Source organism: Protopterus annectens, chromosome 2.part1 (assembly GCF_019279795.1).
Source record: "Protopterus annectens isolate FY-2018-M chromosome 2.part1, PAN1.0, whole genome shotgun sequence".
Taxonomy (NCBI): domain Eukaryota; kingdom Metazoa; phylum Chordata; order Ceratodontiformes; family Protopteridae; genus Protopterus; species Protopterus annectens.
The window spans coordinates 141,676,216-141,697,924 of record NC_056729.1 but is presented as its reverse complement, the minus strand read 5'-3'; positions in this window follow the sequence as shown (position 1 = coordinate 141,697,924).

Genomic DNA, 21,709 nt, shown 5'->3' with positions numbered 1-21,709 from the left:
CACAGTACACATCTGATTAATGCATATTATAACACTTTGGATAACAGTGGTCTAAGGATATGCCATGTTACCTGCACGCTCGTTGTCACTGTGCTGGGTGACTCCAGCCTCCATGATGACACAGGTGTGTTGCAACGATTGGCCAGGAGCCACCATGCTGAGGAGCAGCTCTTCCACTCTGGTGAGGGGGGGATGTGTGGCAGCACAAACACCTGTGGCAAGCTGTTGTCTGTGTACATCGGAGGCATGCTGCCAGACATGTCTGATTAAATCACTGCAGTGATGGCGTACCTGCTCATAAGTTCAGTTATGCATGCCTACATCATTCATCCGACTGACAACATCCTGCCATAGTGCAGTGCGACCATGCTGGTCCTGGCAGGATCTTGAAAACAGTAGATTATAATGTTGGATGAGTGCATCTCTGATATCCTCCTCCTCAGGGGTATAGGATGGCTTTCTGTTGTGTGCCATAACCCTGAAAGACAATTAAACAGTAATTGTGAAAAAGCCATGTTGCACACTCAACATTCTAATGTACAGACATCAATGAAATGCCATATATAGCAACCTATTGGCTGTCAGAAGATACACACTTTTAATAACACATATGACTGCTAAGACCACAACTGCCTGACAGTGCCTGGCACATGCTAAATACCAAACCATGTTCTGCACAGCCACAAAGTGAAACCAGTATGTAGGACTATACAACAGTACATGGCACACTGTATGTGACGCAATGCAACACCTAGCCACAGGAGGTGTATATGAAGCTAATGCATACAGACATTCGTCATCCATTTAAATTGATGTACAGTACGGTTACAGTACTAGCAGTAAACCACACTACTTGTTGATAGCAAACCCCTCAGTAACATATGTGCACATTCACCACTATAGGTGGCATACTGCTGTACTACACTATACATGTTGCTAGATACGCACCTATATCATGTGATACATACCACCGAGGACATGTTACAGGCATACCCACACACACATCAGACATACCTACAAGACACAAGGGTATGGCAACCCAGATTACAGTTGCCTGTGTACCATACATTACTGTGTGTCAGCACATACATAACCCCATGCCTGAGGTATGTGATGTGTGAGGACTACAGGTAACAAACAAAAGTGTGTTACCAAGCCATGTGCATATAAATCATACAGTGCAGTTGAAGCATACAGCTTCAGGTAGTACTACAGTCCATACGTGACTTGTATTCAATAGTGTTAACAATCAATAAGCATACATGTACTGCATTAGCCTACAAAGGCACACTCCATTCGACAACATGGGACTACATCACAACGTATGCCATAGTGATTTTCATGCCTGGCAATGGCATACAGACCTTTTGATGGGATTAGAGCTACAACACTACATACCATGGCATACACAGACTCCCACTAGGTTATCACACATATACACATCATTGACTCATTCACATACACATTCTCCATCACACACAGCCAACCTCACATAGCATGTGTTGCAACAGGTACATGCGTGTGTGTATCGTGTCCTAGGTAGCTGATTGGCTGTTATCCATAGGGCCTATGGAAGCATAGACATATGGTACCCTGCACTACAACACACATGTAATGTAGGTTCCTGTGCCCCTGTCATGCAGAGCCACAGGGGTGATTACCGGGTTGTGTTTCCTATCTCACATGCAATCATCATGGTTATTGATGGCAACTGCTAATGAGGACCTTCATATGCTGTTGATAGGTGGTTGGATCCACAGTATGGTATGTGTCTGTGATGATGATGTGCCAGTCAAGCATGTTCTGCTTTTTACATTGCAAGGTGTTGATCAGTAGAGTTTGTATCTTGTCTGGTGTTCCATCTGTTTACATGGAGCATGTCCAACACCTGTGGGTTTGCCATAGCTTTGTATGTTGGGCAGGGGTAGCCTCTGGGTAGGCAGTATGCGACACAGTGTACAATTGGTTTGGTAAGACAGTCAGCATAGGGCATCTGTTGGAATTGGGTAACATTATTTGTGAGGTATGTGTCTGGCATCTATTGTTGTTGTGTATGTCTTCTGAGGTACATACCAACAGGGACATTGTACTCTATGATGGGTGTTGTGACTGATGAGTGGAGTGGAACCCTGACCTCTGTTTCCTTGGATGACACACATTTACTGATGACATTTGGACTGTACTAGGTTTACATGACTTGTGTGGCACAGTGATCATCATTAGGGACACTGCTGTCCACCTGTGTCCCATAGTCTCTTATCACACCTTCGGTGTTGAGTACACTACCACCTATGTGTCAGTTCATGGGTACAGGGCTTTTAACAACAGGGATGGCAATACATATACAACATTCAGCTGGAGCGTACATTTCAACATCCACTGGTGCACACATTGATATGCATATCAGCACATATACAGTCCACCTTTCATGGTGGGAATATCAATAATGCTAAAGTTGAGGGGGATACAGTTATGTAATGATATTGCACAGTCTTGTGCAGAATGCATGAAAGGTGTTCTCAGCCCATATATGTTTAGCAGGACCCCATATCTGGGAGACTATATACCTAACCAAGTATACCCACGGCATTTGAACAACACATGTCATATGCCAGCACTGTACGCTGTCTTGTTTGACACACACTACAACCTACATATATATATATGCACATAACCTGCACCAACATATAAATGTCCACCTTTCACAAACAGTTGCAGTATGTCCCTTGCTCTATGCACATGTTCAGATGCTCAGAAATCAGACACACATGTATCTCGACATATGTGTGTGCCATACAGACACAAGGTCCACACTGTTGTAAGTCCATACACCTCATGGATGACCTGTTGTGCCTTGCTATGACACGGACAGTTGTCACATGTGTGCATATAGTAATAGTACAAGGGTATATATAGTTGCAAATGATACATTACTATGCTAGCCTGCTACAGCGGTTGCCAATGCTAAGCTACACATTATGTGACTATCATGCATATCTTACTCTGTGACATCCAAGTTTATCTAGGTGTTTGCAATACTCCCCAAAACTGCCATTAAATGCAGTACTGTACAGACCATAGATAACATGTTCAGATGTTTGACATGTACTGCTGAGCTGCAACTGTCACACTTATGTCCCACTGCACACAGCTACCCAACAATTTCTCCATGGCAATACTTATGCATGGCATCAGTGCATACATACCTACTGCTGCCACATATGCATGTATCAGAGGATCAACAGTACTAACCATAACCATCTACTACCTGCCGGTAACTACAAACTGTTACATACCTGTATGTCCCTTCCGGGTCCTTCTGTGTATGTTATTTATTTATTTTTTTTGGTACTGAAACATACTGTTTTTTTTTTTTTTTTTTTTTTTTCTTCTTGGCATTGTTCGCTATGTTGAACTTGCAATGTAATGATTGCATGTGGGGATAGCAAGTCCTATCTGCTTTTATAGGTATCTGCACATGTGCATGTAATGCCCTCTGCACCAATTGTTGCCCAGCATTTGGTAAATGCATACAGCCTGCTGAGTGGTAATTGCAGTACTCACTGTCATAGCAACCCAATGCTATAAATTGCTAAAGTATGTAGGCATAGTCCCTTCAGGTATCCAGATTGGGGCCCATGCTTGTTTGCTGTGGAGACTGTTGTGTAAGTCAGAAGGTTAGTATACATCTTATAAATGAAGCTAGAGGTATAGACAGTGCTGTACATGTTGTACTCAGACATGACTGTTGCCACTTCCAATACTGAGCTATCAGTGTAGAGTTTTACTCACCACTACAAATGCTTACACAACATTTATGTGACTATACTGGGAATATTAATGTACTGACTTCTACAGGGTGTATGTTTTTTACTGTTGACATTACCACAGGGTTTGCAGGACAACTGGACAATTCCTGTATTGAGTATGCCTACCTACACACTTGGTAGACCATAAATGCACAAGTATCTTTTAATTGGGGGAGAGGCTTACATACTGAGAGCATTATGCATTAATATGTGGATATTATCTTACTGGACTTGCAGGATTGGTGTGCACCTGTGTGTTTATCAGGGCAGGTTGTCTGTCTGCATGGTTCCCACCTGTGAACTTACCCAGATGGTAGCCAGAGGTTACACTGTCATTCTTTGTCTGTGCAACTCACAGGTGTTTTCAGCACTGTTACAATGGCATTATTACAGTCAGTTGCTACCAGTACATGGCTACAGCCATTGGTATTTCTGTGTTATACTCCTACATAAGGGTATGCTTGGGGAGGTCCTACAAAAGCTATTTGCAGAGTGTGTAACAGCAGTATAGCCTATATGCCTGTGTGTTTAGGCCTCTGCCGGGCCTATGGAACAGTCACATACATCTTTGCATGGTGTCATGGATATGTAGTTGAAAGTGAGGTACACCATACACATAATAGGAACAGTAGGTGTATACTTCAGTGAAGCAGTGCATATGGATTAGTACTCCTTTCATGACATACAAGCAGTGTCTACTGTAATTATTGTCAGTATTCATTGTGTAATAACCCACCATTCTGACTGACGTCCGTACTTTTCTGTGGGATTCTGAGAGACACAGCTAAAATATGTTTCACAATCAGGAACATCCCTGGAAAGTTGACTGAGTTAGGAGGTATGGCCTCTGCCCTACTCAGATATGCCAGTGTTTGTGCTGCTATGATACTGTGTGGGGGTTGTAAAGTGCCTCTGCAACATTATTTTCTGCTTGACTGGCTGCTTCTCACATCACAATCATGTAATGCAATTCCACAACAATTGCTGGTAAAGATCCACCGAACTGGCTTTGTGTTATGGCCTTCCTATTTTTCCTTTATATTCACTCATTGTAATGCATGATATATTTTTTGCAGGACAAGGTTATTGTATATCTGTTGTGGCTTGGTGGTACTTCATGCAGTCTTATGTGTCCAAGGTCTGGGGTTCGAGACTGATAAAGGTATTTTAATTTTGCTGCTGAGCAGAGCAAGGGCCCTGAACTAGAGTGACTAAGGCAATTTTAAGCAGTTGTAAGTGGGTTTGCGCGGGTTTGTGTGACGCTTAGCGATGCTTAGCTAAGCGCACACATGCGCACACTCGCTTAAACCCGCTTACTACTGCTTAAAAGTGCTTACTCCCACTAACCCCGCGCTAATTTCTTTGAAAGAAAAGAAAATGGGGTGATAGGAAAGTGGTGGAAAAGAGGGCACAAAGAGGGGAAAGGCAGTAGGAAAACAAGCTCGGGATGTGCGGGACAGGTGTAGGGAAGGTCCATAGCTGCCCATATCTGTAATATCAACAGCTGTGCATATGTTGCAAATTTGGAGTGAAATTTGGAACCTTCCACCCCTGAGAGAGGGGTGAGGACAACAAAGTTTGTTGTACTGTCAATTAGAATTATCAGTGTACATGTCCAATGGACATGTGTGTGAAATGGGCAGCTATGTATGGGGTGTAATTTATTTTTGGGTACAGATTGCCCTTGTTTTTTTTGTTTTTTTTTTCAGGGGAGAGTGGAAAGTGAGGTAGAGGAAGTAGGTATATTTGGGGAGGTAGGTTGGGTAGGTAAACAGACAAGACAAACAAGATGCATACAGGGGCGGAGTATGACACATGGGGTGGGTGAACACAATTGACGGGGATGGATGTTTGAAAATCGCAAGCCCATGAGCCCACAGATGGTAACAGTGGGACTGAGATCCCCACCCATAGGCAGTCACCACTGGACCTTCACAGACCCGAGGGTCGCTGTGCTGGGGGCTGCGTAGGTGGGGCAGGATCACCCACGAGTTGCACCACTCTCGCCTCGAGCTGGCTTAGGGGATCAATGACCAAGCACTGGATCTCCCTACGCACCACAACCCGGACCCTTCAGAGGGTGACAGGAGGCCCTTCTCCACCCACGCCTGCAGGGGGTGGAGCCCCATTCCCTGCTGCGCTTCCACCCAAAGGTGGCACAGGACCTACGGAGGACGGTGGCCTGGGCTGGGCACCAGACCTGCTGGTGCCAGGTGTAACTGTCAGCTGAGGAGGGACAGGTGGGTCCGCTGGGACTGGCCTTCCCATACGTTCTGTGATTAGGTGTGTTTAATTACAACATAGACAACAGCATTCCAAGTTAGTTGTAACAGCATGCAGTAATATTCCCATTAACCCAACACACCAGGGTTACAACAGTTAAACAGCAAGCATAACACATGCATGTATTGAACGACAGTGGACATTACAACAGCATGCAGGGATGATCGGTGGCAACAGACCACCAAGATTGTGGTGTTTTTACAGGGAACATGCATCAAAGTAAGTGCAGATTTTATATAACAATAGGACATATGTCCCAACAAATGTTATGAGATTAGACATACCCATTGAGGTGTGGAATTGCATTGTTTATGCACATGGAGTAGGGTGTAAAAAGAAACCTCCATTAACATCTTATTAGTACTTTAACTGTACACTACATTCCTATTGACTGCAGGTGTATATCCCCTACATGTATTCTTACAATAGGCAACATGCATTTGATTGTGTTATGGGTTTGGCTACTTCATTATATTCCTGACCTATAGCTGACATAGTAACTGTCCAAGATGCAGATGTTACTGCTACATACTTGTATTAAATTTACTTGTTTATGTATCTGCACATCTGGATGTGTTCACATGCCTTTTTCACTTGTTTTCTACACAACCCTACTTTTCAGGTAGCACACTAACATTTCTGGGGAACACCTTGACAGGCTACTCGTGTGGCAGATTTACCTATGCATGTCAGCCATTTCACAACTGTTGAAGACTGTTACATACTTCACAGTTACTGGCACTTCCTTCATCCACTTCATATGGGACTGCACTACTGGGGGTTGTCAGCACTTAATACAACAGTAACATTTCCTCACTGCAAGGGTACAACAACATTTCTGAGTAACTGGTACATACACACTGCAAGTGTTATACCTTTCTTATTTACATTAAAACTCTTTTCTACAGGCTCTCTCCTTTATTTGACATTACACTGCATATAGTAGACCTATTCAGGACATATTATACATTTATTGATAGGTAACAAGACTGTTTTTCAGGCTCACTCACTTTTTTCTATGACAGTGCATGCAGAGATAGTTTTCCGGACATGTTTTTGCTTTATTCATGGGTTACTACACTCTATTCCTGGCTATCTGAATTATGATATGTAACAGTACATGCAGAGGATTTATTCAGGGGAATGAATGTTTTATGCTTCACAGCTACTGCCACTTCCTTCATCCACTTCCTATGGGACTGCACAACTGTGGGTTGACAGCACCTAATACAACAGTACTATTTTTTATTGCAAGAGTACAACAACATTTCAAAGTAAGTGACACAGACACACTCCAAGTTGTATACCTTTATTAATTACATTGAACACTGTTTTCTACAGGCTCTCTCTTTGACTTGTTATTACAGTGCATACAGAAGACATATTCAGGACATATTATACCTTTCTTGATAGGTTACAACATTCTTTTTCAGGCCTGCTCACTTATATGTTATGACAGTACATGCAGGGATAGTATTCCAGACGTATTTTACCTTGATTGGTGTGTTAGTACACTCTATTTCTGGCTCACTGACATTTGTTATATAACAGTACATGCAGAGGATTTAATCAGGACATTTTATTGCTGTATTATTGGGCTGAAACACTTTTGTCATTCTCACTCACATATATCATGTAACAATACATGCAGAATAGTTATTAACCTGCCTGGTGGCGCAGCCTTAGCAGCCTATCTGCATAGGCTTGCTGATTCATAGCATGAGCACCTGCAGCTGTGGAGTAAATAAAGGGATATTGAGACATACCTCTCCATTATTTTGACTATATTAGCTTGTCTTACACACTGCATTCCATGGCTACCTACTTAGTAGTGGGGCATCATGCATTTGATGGGCCTCCTGAATCCACTGGTTCAGAAGGTCCTGCTTCCACCTCTTCAGGTCTGCATGGTGGTGATGGACCTGCTCACCAGTCCGAGGGACACCTGTGACACTGGTGAGTTCATGAGCCAACCGGTTCCAAGCCTCTGACTTGTACTCCGTTCCTTGGAACTGGCCCTGCAGGAGTCGAGTCTCATGCCAATGGACTAGGAGCCAAACCATATATCTTGACTCCTCGATGCCCCAGCGTTGCGCTTGAAAGCATGTTCCCTCTCCAGCACCAGACATTCTAACTGCAGATGGGAGTTACAATCAGTTATGGTGAGTATTCCCGCCTATGCGGCTTAAATATGCCGCATTTCCCACACTTTTCTGTGATTGGCCATTTTTGAATATTCTCTGCTGACTGCAGACCTGCTTAGCAATTGTGAATCTAACATTTATTAGTATATATATGTTAACAGTGGATGTTTATCCTAAGCTGTCGTGGCTTAGTGGTTCAGTACTTTGATTATGGTGCACAGTGTCCTGGGTTCAAACCTTATCATTGCTTTGTATTTTACTACTGTCCAGACAGGTTAGGGGGCGTGGCTGTGTTTAAGCAACTTTGCTCTACGTTGCTCCACATTGCCCGACGGTGCGGTGGTTGGTGCGGCGCGCACCTCCGTGCAAACCAATTGTGCTGGATAAAGCACTATTTAGCTATGGGCAACTATTTTGCGCTGGGTAAAGCGCGATTTAGCTATGGGCAACTACAATGCGCTGGGTAAAGTGCAATTTAGCTATGGGCAATTACATTGCACTGGGTAAAGCGCCAGTTAGCTATGGGCAACTAAATTGCACTGGGTTAAGCGTTGCTTAACTGCGGCCAGTTATATGTCAGGTTCCTTTATAAATATACATTTTGTTCACTGATACATAAGCCATTTGAATGCTTTTTAGTAAAAGTTTCATCATATAGGTCAGGAATTATTTCATATACTAATTTGGAACATAAAATAGGAAGGGGAGTGGTGGGACTCAAATCATGAATGCCTCCTCTTTGTGCGAACGCTCTACCACTACGCTATTACTATTTGGCGTAATTTGCATGAACATTCCTTATTATGCTCTTCCATGTCGTGATTGCTAACTGCAGCTAAGCAATGGGCACACCTGTGCACACACACGCAAATACGGGCAGCTATATTGGGAATTAGAAAAAAAATTAATGTTTTACTTTTTAGAACTGTGCTGGGGTTTACAATGTCAGGGAGTGTGGTGTTGGGTACATGGACATTTGAGCAGACTCGCTCTTGTGTGTTGACATTTTGTTTTTTCACACACTTGCATGGGAGTAGACCTTTACACTGCTCGGCAGTTAGACATGCCCCCTGCTTGCCTGCACGGTCCGTGTTGGACTTGGGGTTGAGTCAGCATGCCCTCATGAATATTCATGGCATGCTGACGTCATACCATTCAACTGCAGCCTCCGAGTAAGACTTATTTAGTCTTACACGGCGGATTCATGAATCCGGGGGATTATTTTAAATGTATATATTGTAAATAGCTTTCCAACTGTCCTCCTTCCCCTTCCGGGGAAGATTCTCTCTACTGGCAATTCTTAAACTTTGATGTTATTAACTAAATCATCCTCACTTCTCATCCTGAATGAGGATGTACACACTTCTCATCCTGAATGGTGATGTACACACTTCTCATCCTGAATGGTGATGTACACACTTCTCATCCTGAATGAGGATGTATACACTTCTTATCCTGAATGGTGATGTATACACCCCACCTTCTCTAGTTCTTTTCTGTCTGTCTCATCTTGATACTTTTTAAATAATGTACTTTCCACCTGCATTCACCTCTCTATGCAAATTTGTGTTTAAAAAAGTCATTCTATAACTACATTCTAATGAATAACTACAGTCAAATGAATAACAACTGTTATTTTACAACCTTACTGTCATCATCTACCTCTCAGTGCAACTAATTGTCTGTCTCAACTTGTCCCAATCCTAATACAATTGTATGTATGAATATAATTTACAAATGTATGTATGCAATACATGTTGCCATTTTCTGACTGTACCCTAACATGTTTTACTATGTAATATGACTTTTTGCTTATTGTCACTGTGTATTATAGATATGTAATAATACTTTATTGCTTATTGTTACTGTGTTTTTGGAGCTTTTCTCCCCGGGCCTCCACTGAAAACAGGCTCCCTGAGCCCAGTGGACCTCCCCGGTCATCAAACTGGAAATAAATAAATAAATAAAATGATAAATAACAATGTATGCTATACCCCATCAAATCTAAATAAGTTAATTTCCAACTTCTTGCTTATATGTCCTCACTGCCCAAACCAAACTGCAGATATTCTCCGTGTCATGTGGAAATGTAGCAAGGTACACAACCTATGGTGCTGTTTAAGAGCTAGGTTAGAGAAGATGGGATATGAAAAATCAACCTTGTCATGGGAGACAGCTATATTGCACATTAACATGACTCAACTTCCAAAATTAAAAAAAACATGTCCTTATCACAATGTGTGCCCTTATTTAATTTTATATCACTAAAAATTGGAATGTCACATCTCCAATTACATGGGAAGGCTTTAACAGCCTTACTATTAAAGGAGTACAACATGTTTTTCTAATGTATTCCTCAACTTCATGGCCCTTTTCCTCCCTATTTAATATACGTAGTATCTGCAACAAAACTACTCAAGTTCATGCTCTCCTAGATGCTTACCACTTTGACATCCTTTGTTTAACTGAAACATGGCTTAAACCAACAATAACAGATACTGAAATTATTCCCCCAGGTTACAATATTATTCGACAAGATCGCATCAAGAAAAAAGGTGGTGGGGTTGCAATTCTTTATAAAGCAGGATTACAAATCAACAAAATAAACCACAAACTTCATTCTGATGGCAATGCTGAAATAATTATCTCAAAACTACAACTAAACAATCAAAAATCACTTAATATCATCTGTACTTATTTCCCTCCAGGTAACAATCACGATAAACTAGAAGACCTATTAAGTTGGCTTTCTCTAAATTATCCACAAGAAACTATACTACTAGGAGACGTTAATACAGACTGGAATTTATGTAACAGTACCAATCCATCCTCTCTGATCAACTTAAATGGATTCACACAACTTATCAATTCCACAACTAGAATAAACAAATCCAATAATAAAGAAAGCATTCTTGACTGGATATTAATAAATGGTTCAGAGAAAAACTATAAAACAGGAACCCTACCTGATGACCTTAGCGATCACTCTCTAATATATATAATCAGACACAAAACAAACGTTAACATTTCTCCCCCTGTTAGAACTATACGCAGTAAAAAACACTTTGACCAGGAACTGTTCCTAACTGAACTTAAACATTGTAAATGGGAACCCCTTAAGTCCCTTCCAATAAATGAAGCAGTATCCTACTTCAATAACACCTTCTTAACAATCCTAGATCATCATGCCCCAATTCGTACCATAAGAGTGAAAAACAAACCAGCAGCATGGCTCACAAGTCAGACTAAAAAGCTAATCCTTTCCAGGAATAAATCTTGGACCAAATGGCGTACCACAAAACTCATAACTGATCAGCAAAATTTCAGGGAACAAAGAAATCTAACTAAAAAAGCAATCCTACAGGACAAGAAAAACTTCTATATCCAACTCCAACAATCTTCTCTTCAACAACCACAGAAGTTCTGGACCTCTATAAACAGGCTTATATCCCCTGGTAAAGTAGACACACCAGCTCCACTTAGCACCAACTCTGATGACCCTACAAAAATAGCAAATGCCTTCAATACCTTCTTTACTACAGCTGTGCAAAACTTAGCTAATCAACAAAATCCTGACACTGCCAATTTGACCGCTACAAGCCCCACCCCCCCTCCTTTCCACCTAGAACCAATATCTACCTCCTTCATCCTCTCCTTACTTCTAAAACTCAAACCTTCTACCCCCTCAGCTGACAAATTACCCGGGGAATACCTACAACTAGGAGCATCAGCCATTGCTTACCCAATCTCTATATTGATTAACAGAACAATTAAAGAATGCACTATTCCATCAATCTGGAAAATCTCACATATTATTCCCCTTCACAAAGATGGTGATTCTACTGAATACTCAAACTACCGTCCCATAGCTCTTCTATCTCCACTTGCTAAAATAATGGAGAAATGTATCCATAAACAATTAATTACCCACCTACTCCACCACAATCTCCTAGCATACTGTCAACATGGCTTTCGTCCTTACCACAGTACAACCACAGCCCTGCTTTCTTTTACCAACTGTATCAACACAAATAGAAACAACAATTCCCTGTCATCTGCACTCTTTGTAGATCTTTCTAAAGCCTTCGATATGGTCAACCATAAACTTCTTCTCCACCTTCTGAAGTCCCTATCTCATGATAAATCTTCCTTGAGCTGGTTTACATCCTACCTGGATAATCGTAAACAAGCAGTTCTCTGGCAGAATCATCTTTCTGAACTCCTTCCTACTTCCTTAGGTGTCCCACAAGGCTCTATCTTAGGCCCACTTCTATTCTCCATTTTTATCAATGACCTTCATCTCTCTATTCCCTTCTCTACCTGCATTCAATACGCCGACGACTCCACAATTATTTGTTCTGCATCATCCCAAACTGAACTGCATTCTTTCACACAAAAATCTTTCTCCACAATAGAAAAATGGTTCTCTAACCATTGTCTTCTCCTCAACCCAAAAAAAACCCCAAATTATTGCTGTTCACACCCTCACACTCATCTCCCCCTCTGCACTTTACTTTGGAATCAAACAATGGTACCATTATTTCTCCAGACACTACTACCAAACTCTTAGGAATCACGATAGATAATCAACTTAAATTTAACACTCACATAAACACCACAATAAAATCTACCAACAAAAAACTTGGATCCTTGTATAGAATTAAACAATTTCTAACACCTTTAGCCAGAACTACAATAGCAAGAACTCACTTAATCTCTACCCTATTATATGCCTCCCCCATCTATACTAACTTGTCCCAAAACAATCTTAACAGACTGGCTAGATCATATAATAACATTGCCAGATTTGCCACCAACTCACCATATAGAACTCATCACTGTCTAAACCTAAAACAACTAGGCTGGCTTGAGTTACCTCACCTTCTACAATTCAACCAACTTATCATTGCCCATAAGGTCCTTTATCAACCAAACAACACCCCTATTCTCTCTACCCTCATAACACCATATTGCAACCTGAAAAAGCTACGCTCAACAAACAAAATGATGATGCAAACTTCTTTTTCTAATAACTCAGCAGGAGACTCTCTATTTACTAACTTTGTTGGGAAAATATGGAACCTCCTACCAATTGACCTAACTGCTCTTACATCTCTCCCACTATTCAAAACTAACCTTAAACATTTCCTCTCCAACCACTGGTTATGTTCTTGTAATAACCCTGACTAATTGCTTTTCTATTGCTTTTTTTCCTCTGTACTACCCTGTCTCCTTCTAAATATATCTTTTAATCTTGACTCTTTGAACTTCTTCACTCACTGACCTCTCTACTCTAAACTGCTCTACCTAACCCATCTACCTACCAAGCCTATTATTAAAATACTGTCCTATCCTGTAGATCTCCTAACTAGCCTCTATATAAATATCTTCTCTCTATTTTACTGACTTACTTGTTTGGAAGATAGTGAAATCCCTTATATAAAATGTACTAATCTTTTGTTTTTTTTATGCTTTTGTTTTTTTATTATTAATGTTTTGTTATACACTTTCTTAATGTTGTTACTATTTTACTTGTGATATTAAATATTGTGTAAACTTGGAGCTTTTCTCCTCGGGCCTCCACTGAAAATGGACATGTATCCAGTTGGACTAGCCCGGTTAACAAATGTAAAATAAAATAAAATAAATAAAAAATTTACATTGTCCTCTGTAAAGCAACAACAATAAAGCATTTACAATTTTTATAATTCCCCTTACTTCTTCAACAGAAGCCTATCTTCTCATACTGTGATGGTTTCACTTACAAAATGATTCTCTCATGTTTGAATAAAGGTTGCTGGAGTCACCCAATTACTGACATCATTGAGGCCAGGCAGTGCAGGTACTTTTTTTTTAATCAGTTCCCTCCCCCAAAGTGACATCACCACAGCCGTCATTTGATTCTAACTAAAATAATAAGATCCACCCATTCTGTGATGTCATGGCTCCCTTGTCCTTCCCCAGCCTGAGTGCTGTTCATTTTATTCAGTAGTAGTGTAGTAACACCAATGTTTGGAAACACAGAAATTTGGTATGCATACTTGTACATTCTGCATGGCAAATGATGCTTAGGTGGTGTATCGCTTGCATACTTCTCTGTTGTATTTGCACCAGATACTGCTAGTGTTCAGTGCAGGAATAGAAAGATTAAAACATTACCCTGGTATCAGAGGTGGCAGTGCAACATATTCATAGTGGCTTAACATGAGAGTAGCTCTGAGCAAGCACCATGTGAAACCTGAACAATCACCTAGAATTATTCAGTGCAGCTTCCACACCTTAAGTCTGAAAATGAATTCACATACTCACATGAACAGGAGTAGCTGCATATTGATGGCTAAAGGTGTATGGACATGTCGGGTGGTTACTACACTGCAAAACTGGTATGTAATGGTGGAGATATTTGGAAGGCATGAGCAAACACACCAGTATATTAAAGCCACAGCACCAATTGAACTGGAGGTTGCCAAATAGATTTAGTAAGGGATTTTGTCCATGCACAAATATTTCAACAGTGATTCTTTGCAGTGGCATCCATTATCTGATTCAAGGTAAGTTAACATTGATGTCCTTTATTTAAAAAAAAAAAAAATCAATAAAAAATTGACTTTGTTATAAGTGACTTCTGGACACAAGAAAAAGGAAGGGGAAAATATAGCAATGTGGTTTGTATGTACAAAGACAAATCCAGGGACAATGCAAAAGGTTTTTGCAAACCAACCAGTGGAGTAAAAACATATGAAGGCAAACACTGCATACCAACACATGTTGCACATGTAAATCTCAATTTGTAACAAGGTAGAAGCATGAAGTGATATCTTAACACTTAAATTAATAAAGAACTAAACTGGTTAATAGTATAAATGCTTTATTCTTTAGCTCCTTGGTGCAATACCTTACTGGATGTGATTGCAGTCAAGTAAGGCCATGGCTATAGTGCAGCAAAAAAATGTCCCCTCTAACAAAGGAAATGCTAGAGCAAAGATTAAATTACATGAGTCAAGCACCCTGCTGAGATCTGCCAAACAATGGAATTACCAGGTCAAATTACCCTCAGGACTTTGACAGCTAGGGAAGCTAAGTGTTATGGGGGAGGGGAGAAGTAAATGGACTGGAATTCATTGTCTCACAAATTAGTGCCATTTAAACTAAATTAGAAAAAAAGGCAGCAGTAAACAGCACTTTGAGTGTGTTCTGTGGCATTTGCACTTTTTCTGTTTTAAGTAGTCATCCAGCAGCAGCCAGCAGGGAATGTTACTTACACTGTTCTATTTTACTCAGTACTTTGTACGCATGCAACATCCATGAAATGACAGGAACTTTAGGCAAACAGAGGCCTGCATGATGTAACATTTTTGAGCCAAACAAAGATTTCTGGGATACTGGATGGCAACCTGATTTATCCAAACCATGTCAATATGCCAGCCTCCAGGTGGTCAGAGTCTGGAATTACATATAAAAATATTTAAAAGCCTGTAAATAATCCCAGAGTGCAGTTAAAGTGTAGGAAACATCATGCCATGATGTTTTAAACATGTTTTTTTAGTCTGTGGGTGCAGTACTCCTTTAAATATATCTCATCTCACAAACTAGTTTATACAAAAACAAAAAAGAAACACTATTATCAGAAATACTGGGGTTACTTACTAGATGTAATTCTTAACAAAGAAAGATAGTCTGTACACTGACATGATAAGACAAATTTATATTATGCAATGACTGCATTATAACCACTTTTTAGTTTTTTTTTCTTTTTTTTCTCTTCTTTCCCTTTTTCCTCTTTATATATCTAATTGTATTCCCTAATTACATTAAGTATAATAAGTGGCTGAATTTCTATATTTATCTTCTTCATAAAATATGTCCCTTATACTATCCCTCGCTTTCTTAAGTGATGTTAAAAACCTTTTATACTCCATTTGATGATGTAGTGACTTCTATTGTATATAGTGTATATATATTTCTTGTGTTATTAGTTTTTGAATGTTTCCTTTTTGTATGTACAGTTTGTTTTGTGTGTTTGACTGGATGTATCACTGTTAATATCTGAAAATTCAAATAAAGATATTTTGGAAAAAAAAAACAAGTGGATATGCTCGTACAGTACCTTAGTGTAGGATTCAGCAGTCATTCTTTCAATTCCCATCTGTATGGGTGTCATGACATTAGTAACATCTAACGTGTAACATGACATTGGCTTTGGAGATGTGTGTTATGGAGGTTTCCTTACTGGGGTGTGGGGGAGGGATGTGGATGTTAAGGGTGATTAGCTTATGGGCAGACCTGACCACTGATGGGGTGACCATAGGTGTAGAGCATTGATTTCCCATATTGGTAATGACAAGGTCTAGAATATTTTAGCCCCTGGTGGGACTATGGGTTACTTGATCCAGGGTATTGGGAATTATGACTTCCAAGAACCATTGGGCACATGTGTCGATACACAAGTAGTTTTCCCAGTTAATGGCAGGGTAGTGTAAGTCACCCAGTATTAATGTGTTTGGTTGTGTCATAATATTTTTCAGTATGAGTAGAAAGGTGCAGTAGGAATCTTGGGGGATCTGTAGCAAGCTATACAATTTGGATTGCAGTCTTCCCTAGTGTTAGTTGCACCAGGGGTATTTCAGATACATTCTGATGGGTAGGTAGCCTGGTGGAGTGAATATCCTTGGTGAATATGGACACTCCTCCACCTTTAGTGTTTTGGTCCTGGTTTGGTGGCCAACAGGTGTGGTGAGAGCTGTACCTGGTATTGCAGGGGTGCTCTCTGGAGCCTTGAATCAGGTCTCTGTTACTGCACAGATATCAATGTTCTCCATTTTTAGGAGTCCCTAGTAACTATGAATGGCCACAAAAGCACTGATCCCTACACACACACACAACCAAACACACACATACACACAGAGTTGCACAGTTGCCATGTCTGGGAACAGAATTCTTACCTAACTTGTACATCACACTGCAGCATTATGCAGTTATAGCACATGCCACGGAGCTTACTGCACTACTCCTTCCCCAAAGGTGTATTTTGAAGTGAATGACATCAGCAGCCCTGCCAAAGTAGGGCAATGCAAATTGTAGTGAGTGTAAATGGCCTCAAAAGCATTGATCCCTACACAGACAAACACACACATACAAAGTTCTGCAGTTGCCATGTCTGGGAATAGAACTCCTACCTAACTAGTACATCACACTACAGCATTACACAGTTATAGGACACACCATGGAGCTTATTGGCTACTCTTTCCTCAAAGGTGCATTTCAAAGTGAATGACATCAGCAGCCCTGCCAAAGTAGGGCAATGGATATTGTAGTGAGTGTGAATGGCCTCAAAAGCATTGATCCCTACACAGACAAACACAAAGTTCTACAGTTGTCATGTCTGGGAATAAAACTCCTACCTAACTAGTACATCACACTACAGCATTACACAGTTATAGGACATGCCATGGAGCTTACTAAGCTACTCCTTCCCCAAAGGTGTATTTCAAGGTGAATGACATCAGCAGGCTTGCCAAAGTAGAGCAATGGGGAGTGTAGTGACTGTGAATGGCAACAAAAGCATTGATCGCTACACACACACACACACACACACACACACACACACACACACACGCACGCACGCACGCACGCACACACACACACACACACACACACACACACACACACACACCTGCCATGTCCGGGATTAGAACTCCTACATCACACTATAGCATTACACAGTTATAGCACACACCACAGAGCTTATACGGCTACCCCTTCACCAAAGGTGTATTTCAAGGTGAATGACATCAGCAGGCTTGCCATAGTAGGGCAATGGGGAGTGCAGTGTGTGTGCATGGGCCATAAACCATTCATCTGGAAACAGACACACAACACTCAGGCACACACAGGTTTATATTTCACAGGTACGTGTATACAACTGCTAGATGAATACTGACTTGTACAGTCATGTTACACAGTTATCACAAGCACCACAGACACTATAGTGTTGAGGGACACCAGAGGCAAATGTCTACGGTGATTGACATTTGCACATCATGTGGTTTTAGGCAATTGGATGTGTGCTGGGTGGGACAGGCCTCATGATGGGAGGCTCTTTGTCACTGTCTGTCACTCTCTTCCACACATCTATGCATGTGTAATTTTGGCCTATTATAGTGTGTTGTCCTTGTATATATGTATGTATTCCTATCCAATGTGTGTACAAAGCCTGACTGGTGTACAATGTGGAGTGTGTGCACAAACATCTGTGACTGTCAGATATGTATAGTCCACTGTTGTTGCCAGACATGGGCTTCATTTCTGTAAGTGTGGGAGCATGCCCAGTATGACCTTTCAGTATTTTGTTGTCAGGCATGAGCTTCGTTTCTCTAAGTATGGGATCATGCCCAGTATGACCTTCTGTACTGAATGTATGAATCTATTCCAGGTAGGTTGTACTCCAGTGCAGGCTTTTGTGTTCTGCACTTACAGCTAGCAACCTGTTCCTGCAGGATATCTGTAGATTGGTTGACAATACGGTGACAAAATGGGCAAAGGATAGTGGGTTACTGTAGGTAATTGTGTCTGTTCTGCTCCTGCTACATGGTTTTGGTATTAGCAGAGATATTCAGACATATGTACTGTTTTACGCTGTGATATTTTATGTCATCAGCTACTGTCAGGTATACATATTTGCTTGCAGTAATTTCCTGGGGAACACAGGGTGAATGCAGCTGTATTCAGTATTGTGGTCTTCAGCCTACATATTCTTGCACAATCATGCCATTCTGGAGGGGAAGCTGCAGACACTTGCTGATGGGTCTGTGTAAATGGTTCAGCACCTTGGTACAGTGGTGGCTGAGGATACCATGCTTGTACATCCATCGATGTGACAGTATGGCCATATCCTGCTGTGGCCACACCTCACAGCTCAGGTTACCCAAAGGCAGGGGTCATATTTCTGGATATTACCCCTTCACATTGTGGTTTACAAGCAGGTTTGTAGCCACCCATTCCTGTGTTTGCAGACAGGGATATTATGTGCAAACAATTGAGTTTCAGACTTCACACACTCCATGCCATCCATTATCCTACCCCCCCTTCTATTATTCTATCCTCTTCCAAACATTATGCAAACATTATCTGACATGTTCCCTATAGTTATCACTTCATCCCAATAGTAATTTGGTGTTGGTCCACAGTTCATGCAGTAGGACATGGTGGACATGTTACTGGGGTTTGTCGACATGGCCTTGCATTTGGGTTCTGTGGACTGTGTTATGTTGTCATTTGGGAGTCCATGACATAACATACATTGGCAGTACGGGTGAGACACAGGCCTTTGGCAGAGTACTGTAGGGCATTTGGTAGTGATGCAGGTCAGCTGAAGCAAGCTGTTGCATTGTGTCACTCCTACAGTCCCAGACTGCAAGCCACTATATTCCCCTGGGGTGAGAGGGTAGGTGTGCAAGGTGTTAATGTCAATACTTTCTGTCATTATTGATCCAGTGGTGTGGATGATGGCAGGGTGCTGCTTACAGTTAGGGACACACCTGCATGGGACACCTCTTCTGCATGCTGCATTCTGTGCTGTGGCTATTGCTATACAGAGGTGGGGGTCATATTGTACTCATTTCCAACAGCAGGGATAAGACTTGTGAGGTACCTGTGGGTGATGGTGGGGTGAGCTTAGTGCATGTGTGCTATGGACGCTACTTGCTTCTGACTCACAGATATACATGGGGCATTCCACTTATGCTGGCTTGTGCAGGGGCATGAGCAGTTTCTCAATACTTCATACATGTGACCTTTGTGGTCTGCCAGTGTTTGGCCAGACGACATTGGTATTCCATGCTACAAACCCAACTAATGTGCTGCTAACCTGTATGTACAATTTCAGAGGTGTATCCATTTGACAGTAACATATTATAAACTGTCTGTCTGGGGGTCTTCCACCTGTGTACTGTATGGCTGGGCCCACATTCATGCCATGTCCATCTTTCAGATGGTGACAGATATTAGATCCAAACAATTACTATGGCTTACTGCTGGAATGTGTTTTGCTGGGATGCATTGTGTTTAGCACTACAGTTGTGAGAACTTGGCCCTCTCATTGGCAGTACTGGCCAATGGCCACCAGGACAAACCTCACCATGCCTACATGCTGACCACTCACACAATATACAACACACACCAACCTAACACATGCAGCCCTGCATATTGTACACATGCTACAATCTATCCTGCTACTTTGGACAGCTCAGGTAATCTGTGCTCCACTGTTATTATACCTACACATACATGTTACTACATTTCTACATAGGATTGTGGGGGGGGGGGCACATCAGCCAGCTGTACACATTTGCTATGACTGTACTGGTATTTCAGGTACTCCATTTCATTTTGTATTCTGACCTGTCATGCAGACTAGAGGCATATCAGTGTACTACAGTTCTTAGCTTTAATTGACCTACATTTCAGTTTCAGACTTCTTACCCTTCAGAACATCCCACTGCCTAACCTGTTGTAGTCTGTCTGTGTAGGTCTGGGGGGGGGCTGTTCTCCATAGCCATCAATCAGAGGCCTTAGCACAGCCTTTCTTTGTGTTTGTCTATGCCTGTCCGACTGGCTGAGACTGTTGTTGGGTATGTGAGCCTCCCAGACTGGCATGTGTGTCCTATGGACACACATTTGTCCCACCACATTTCCTCCAGTGGGGTTTGTCACCTTTTCTAGTACTAGCTACTGTGGTGACACCAGTATTTGTTACAGATTTCATGCTGCCACTATACATGTCTACTATCTGCTGGCATCCCATTCAGCCACCCGATTTCCTTGCATGCTCACATCCATACCATAGATGCAAGTAACAAAACATACTACTCCATTCAGCAATTGATAGGGAGAGTGACTTACCTTGTGGCTGTGCCAGTATTGAGGGTGGTGCTGGAAGGCTGGCTGACTATGTTAGATGCAAATAGTACACTCCCTATACATGGTTAAGCACAGGTAGTGTCATGTTTGGTATCCCTTTTACTGTATGTGTGAGTCAGAGAGAGGTGTCATTCCCTGGGTTCCTACCATGTCAGTGTATGCGCTATGCGTTGCCTCTTTGCCAAGGCCTGGGCATACTGGACACTCCTTCTTCTGCCTACTGGGGCAGGTTCAAGTTGTTCCTCCACTGAATCACTCTGTGCCTGCACAGGCACAGAGTGTTCCTCCTCTGAATCACTCTGTGCTTGTGCAGGCCTTGGCAATGGTGGGGGCTGTGTGGCCCTGCCCCATGCTGTTCCACCTCCAGCTGTTTCAGCAGGATCATGTTGTATAGCATCGCACATACAATGATAATTTGGGTACATGTAGCTGCAGAGGACTGCAAGGCTCTACCAGATATGTCCAGGCACTGGAACCATGACTTGAGCATCCCAAACACATGCTCTATTATGATTCTGGTCTGTGCGTGTGCCTCATTATGGAGTTCTTGTTCAG